We start from the raw sequence: 5,681 nt of genomic DNA, 5'->3' as shown, positions 1-5,681 counted from the left end.
AACTTTTGAGTGGCCAACTCATAAGATGCATTATGAATACTCTACTAGCAAGGAACAAGAATGATCTACACTAAAACATCATAGAACTAACCTAATAACCCTTGATCTCCCTAACCCATGAATTCAAAAGGTGATTACTCACTAATCTCTATGATTCCTCTTAAACCCATATTGGATTTCAGATTAATCATGTAGAGAAATAGATAAGAAATCAACAAGAACACAAGATGAAAACAATCAAATCTGAATCAAAAAAAAGTTTTTACTAGTTGTTCTTCAGAAAAAAGATTGTTTTTCTCTGGTGGCTCCCCAAGTACTTAACTTAGGTTTAGGCAATCTAAAAACAATAAACCAAATGACCAAAAGGCCCCTGAAATAACATAAAAATCGTCCAATCAAACACGCGGAGCGACCTAGCATAGTCGCTCCCAGGAGGTCGCTCCCAACGCGTTTCTTCGTGTCTCGCCCCGTCAAAACGCGAGCGACTTGAGCTGGTCGCTCTGGCTGGGAGCGACCTTGGTAGGTCGCTCTGAGGGGTCGCTCCAGGATGCTCGATTTTGGTGTCTCTGGACGAGAGGACGCGAGCGACCTTGGTGCGTCGCTCCGGACTTCGGGAGCGACCTCAGTGGGTCGCTCTGAGAAGTCGCTCCGGGCTTCATTTTGTGTCGTCTCGCCATGGAAACGCAAGCGACCTCGGAGCGTCGCTCTGGCAAGTCGCTCTGAGAGGGGTGTCTCACGATAGAAATGCGAGCGACCTCTCCATGTCGCTCTGGCTGGATCGCTCCGGGATGTGTGTCACAGCGACTTCACGGCGTCGCTCCGGTGAGGTCGCTCTGGTGCGCTGCTCGTCCGTTAATCGCTTTAAACACTTCTTTTGAGCTCCAAATGTACCCAAATGCCTCCAAGAACTCCATGTGGTACTCCAATACCTGATAAAGACTCATGTATGCAAAATGCAACCTAAACATGGCTAAATCCTAGTCTATGATCAAAATACACATGGGTGAATGGATAAAACAATGTAAATATGCAAGATATCAACTCCCCCAAACTTATTCTTTTACTTGTCCTCAAGTGAACTTTCTAGAACTCATAGGGAGAGAGGTTTGAAGGTGGGAACTCATAGCCAAAAGAAACACACAAAGCACTCAAATCAACATCTAAATTCAGCATTAGTACACCCTCTCTTATTATACTCTAGCTTTTCTAGGCCTATTCAACTCTTTTCATCCCTACACTCATCATCATGCATTCACACATGCAAATCAGCCAACTCTCAAGTTCATTAAGCATAGCATCAAGTGAATTCTTGCAAATGGTCAATTGGTCCAAATCATTTGTTGAGTAAGGGAAGGCTTTTATTCAAGTGGGTCAAGAGGTTCAAAATCCATGATCTTTTAAAGTGGTTTACTCTCAAAACAAGTAGCCTTGACATTGCACATAATATATCTAAGAAAGGGACCAACTCATGCATACAATGCTCAATCTCCATTGTTCTACCCTTTTCCCAAACATACAAGTTACACAATCACTTCCCAATGTCAAATCCAACTCCCATCTCTCACCAAAAGATCCCAAGAATACTTTACACATAAAACTCTTTTTCTTTGAAATCTATAACGGATTTTCTCAACTTCTAAACAAATCTTAGCTCTAAACAACTTTGCTAGCCTCCTTTTCTTTCTTTTTCTCTTTTTTTTTTATTTTTTTAATTTTTTTTATTTTTTTTGGGGGCCAAGACTTTTCATAAACTCGAGCTAGACGTTTATCTATTAATTCCAATAAGATTATCCATTTAAACACAAAGAGTATTCTTTTCCTTCGAACTTTTCCTGCTTCCAAACCATAGTCACAACACTCACCCCCACCTATAGCTAGACAATAGAGTGCCTAATCTAGCAAGAATGAAGACCAAGCATTGTCGTTCCCGATACTCTCAACATTATGCACATGTAAGGCTTTCCGAAAAAGGTCTCACTCATCAAATAATGAAAGCTCAAAAGGAGGGAAGAGTTTTGGGAATGGTGTACCACTCGAGTTTGTCAAAAAGATTGGCATAAAGGATGTGACAACTCAAGTGTGTATATCCATGACTCAGTACACAAGGGACCATGAGCAAGATGCATTAAGTTCGTTCAATTCAAATAAGGTTGTAGTTGGCTTCAAAGACTGAGTTTCAGCAATCAACAAGTTTCAGGAAGAGTCTTCAAGGCTCAAAGCATACAAGTGTTTTTGAGAGGTGCATAAGCTACTCAGGTGCAAAATAATGTTCTTTACAAGACATTTCAAATCATTGCTCCCAAAGCAAGTAAATGCAACCTATATGCTCTAGACTCTCCTAGAAATGCAAATGATGCAAACTAAATGATTTTTTTTATGCAAAGATATATGTATAATGCAATGCAGGAGGCTCAAAATCATCAAAGCAAGCATGATCAAATACTTGGTACCTCCCCCAAACTTAAATGACACAGTCTCTGTATTGTCAAGGAGAGAGAGATACCCAAAAAGAGAAAACTAATATGCAAAAACGAAATGGTATATACAAGGGAAAGTAGTGGGTTATCTTCTATGGGGAATGAGTAGAGGGAGATGCTCCCTCCTCGTCGTCCTCAGGTGGTAACTCTTCAAGGTGCTCATCAGCAAGAGTGCCCATCTCTTCAATGTAGAAGACTTTCCCGAACACAATTGATTTCTTCATTTTCTCCTTGATGTCAAAGTGGAGAACATGCCCTTTACCCAAATGGAGATCAATCGTGCCCTCTTTCACCTTAACAATTGCTCCTGCTGTAGCTAAGAATGGCCTTCCGAGAATCAATGGGTCTTGAGCCTCCTCACCCATCTCAAGCACCACAAAATCTGTAGGTATCTCATACCTTCCAATCTTCACAGGTAGGTCCTCTAAGATGCCCCCAGGGTACTTCACTGAACGATCAGCTAACACCAGAGAGAGTCTACACTTCTTGTACTGAGTGAATCCAAGCTTCTTTGCAACAGACAAAGGCATCACGCTGACACTAGCTCCCAAATCGCAGAGACATTTCTCAAATACCACAGGTCCAAGAGCACAAGGTAGTGTGAAGCATCCTGGATCCTCTAACTTATCTGGAACATCAAGCCTTTGGATGATGGCACTGCACTCATGAGTAAGAATCATCATGCTTTCCATTTCCTTCTTCTTTGCAGCTACAACATCTTTCAGGAACTTGTTGTATTGAGGAATCAACATGAAAGCATCGATGATGGGCATTGCAACCTGAGCTTCACTCATTTGCTTCTCAAATAAAGCCTTGTACTTCTCTAGCAGCTGCCTTTTGAATCTACCAGGGAATGGTAGTTTGGGTTCATAGGGAGGAGGAACAAAAGAATTCTCACTTGCTGGAGCAAGAACTTCACCATCCTTCACTGTTTTCTTCTCTTCCCCAACCTTTCCTTTACCCTTGGCTTCCACAATCTTCTCCAAGATTTCATCATTGATTTTCTCATCAACAATCACCACTTCATCATCTAAGTTGATGGCCACCTCCTCACCTAGTTTCTCAGCATCCCTGGTGAGGGTTGTAGGAGGTAACTCAGCATCCCTTCTCCATGAAAGCATCGATGATGGGCATTGCAACCTGAGCTTCACTCATTTGCTTCTCAAATAAAGCCTTGTACTTCTCTAGCAGCTGCCTTTTGAATCTACCAGGGAATGGTAGTTTGGGTTCATAGGGAGGAGGAACAAAAGAATTCTCACTTGCTGGAGCAAGAACTTCACCATCCTTCACTGTTTTCTTCTCTTCCCCAACCTTTCCTTTACCCTTGGCTTCCACAATCTTCTCCAAGATTTCATCATTGATTTTCTCATCAACAATCACCACTTCATCATCTAAGTTGATGGCCACCTCCTCACCTAGTTTCTCAGCATCCCTGGTGAGGGTTGTAGGAGGTAACTACTTACCACTCCTAAGGGTGATAGCTTTGGCCTCCTTGGAGTTTTGGTCAGATTTTCCAGGTAGAGATCCTTGCTGGCGAGTCTGGTGAGTGTTCATGGAAGCAAACTGATTCTCTAAATTCTTGACTGTAGAAGCAAGATGTGAGAACTTGTTGTTGAGCTCATTGTAGCTCCCATCAATCTTGGAATGAAGGTTCTTCAACTCATAACCAACATGCTTCTCACTTCTAGTCTGAGACTCCAAGATTTGTTTCAGCAGGGTGTCAGTGCTGCTCTCTTGAGGAGCAGAGGAACCAGATGAGGGATTTTACTGAGGTTGATAGCTGCCTTGCTGGTTGTTTCGAGGCGGATAACCACTCTGTTGGTTGTTGGGATAGGATTTCTGTTGGTAGTTGTTGTACTGAAAGTTGGGCTCTTTTTTGTACCAGCTACCATTGTTGTTGATGAAACACAGCTCTTCCTGACCTTCCAAACCCTCAACCTCATGGACAACAGGTGGTGTCTCTTGGCTTGGGTTACCAACAAAGTGCAGCTGCTCTTGTGTGGCTTTATCAGCAAGGAGGATGTCTATCTTATCCTGTAGAGCTTTCAACTCCTTCCTCGTCTGCTTATCATCTGTTCGACTACTTCTGTCGGGGTCTCCACTGTAGACTGCATCACTCTTTACCATGTTGTCAACCAGTTCCTCTGCATCTTCCTCAGTTCTCCCCAAGAAGAACCCATTGCTAGCTGTATCCAGTCTGGCCCTGTACTTAGGAAGAGCACCACGCTAGAATGTGCTCAGCAAACTCTCCTTAAAGAAACCATGGTGTGGGCATTGAGCTTGGTAGCCCTTGAATCTCTCCCAGGCTTCACTGAATCCTTCCAAGTTCTTCTGTTGGAAACTGGAGATCTCATTTCTCAGCTTAGCAGTTCTTGAGGATGAGAAGAATTTCTCGAAGAATGCTCTCTTGCACTCATCCCAAGTAGTGATAGAGTCGTTGGGTAGAGACTTCTCCCACTGACGTGCCTTATCCCCTAAAGAGAAAGGGAATAACTTCAGCTTCAAGGCGTCCTCAGACACACCATTGGTTTTTGACAACCCACAGTAGCTGTCGAACCTATCCAAGTGATCAAATGGGTCCTCTAGAGCCAAGCCATGATACTTGTTGTTCTCGATCACGTTGAGGAGTTCTGACTTGACCTCAAAGTTGTTGGCTGCCACAGCTGGTGCTCGGATTCCGAATCTTTGACCATGTATGTTGGGGCGGTCGTAAGTGCCAATGGGTCGAGCTGCTCGCTGTTGGTTGTGTGGAACGTTGTTGGCATCATTTTGAGGTATGTCTCCCATATCAGTATCCAATCTCTGCAAGTGAGACTGTTGCTCTTCTTCTCGTCTCTTTCTAGCACACTCTCTCTCTAAAGCTCTGATGTCTGCGGCTCTTAGAACTAGGTTTGATGAACCCTTGCTCCTCAAGTTCATACACCTGTAAAGTAAAGGGAGGTGAAGAAGGAGAATCAGTAACAAAAGAAAATAAAAATGACTTAGTCTCAAGCAAGTGTTAGTCTCAAGCAAGTGACTAAATCTCAATGTTTAAATCTACTCAGAATTTGGCAACGGCGCCAATTTGATGTTAGGAGTTTTCAAGGCTCCTAAGACAAATGTTGTAGTATAGTGATTGTCGAACCAGTTCTGAGGGATATCAAAGCAATGAGAATGCAAGTACTCACTTAATCTAAGTGCAACCGATAATTTAAGAGGTTTCTA

General features: G+C 42.9%; 1 non-coding gene across 1 annotated transcript; it reads left to right on the top strand.

Annotated features, from left to right (window-relative positions):
* The first annotated feature begins 4,734 nt into the window (after window positions 1-4,734).
* Window positions 4,735-4,841, top strand: LOC125588021. The gene has a single exon (XR_007324417.1). It is a non-coding gene; the product is annotated as a small nucleolar RNA R71 (small nucleolar RNA).
* Window positions 4,842-5,681: the final 840 nt, after the last annotated feature.

This window comes from Brassica napus, chromosome C5, assembly GCF_020379485.1.
Source record: "Brassica napus cultivar Da-Ae chromosome C5, Da-Ae, whole genome shotgun sequence".
NCBI classification, from domain to species: Eukaryota; Viridiplantae; Streptophyta; class Magnoliopsida; order Brassicales; family Brassicaceae; genus Brassica; species Brassica napus.
This window is presented reverse-complemented; position numbering and strand designations above follow the sequence as displayed.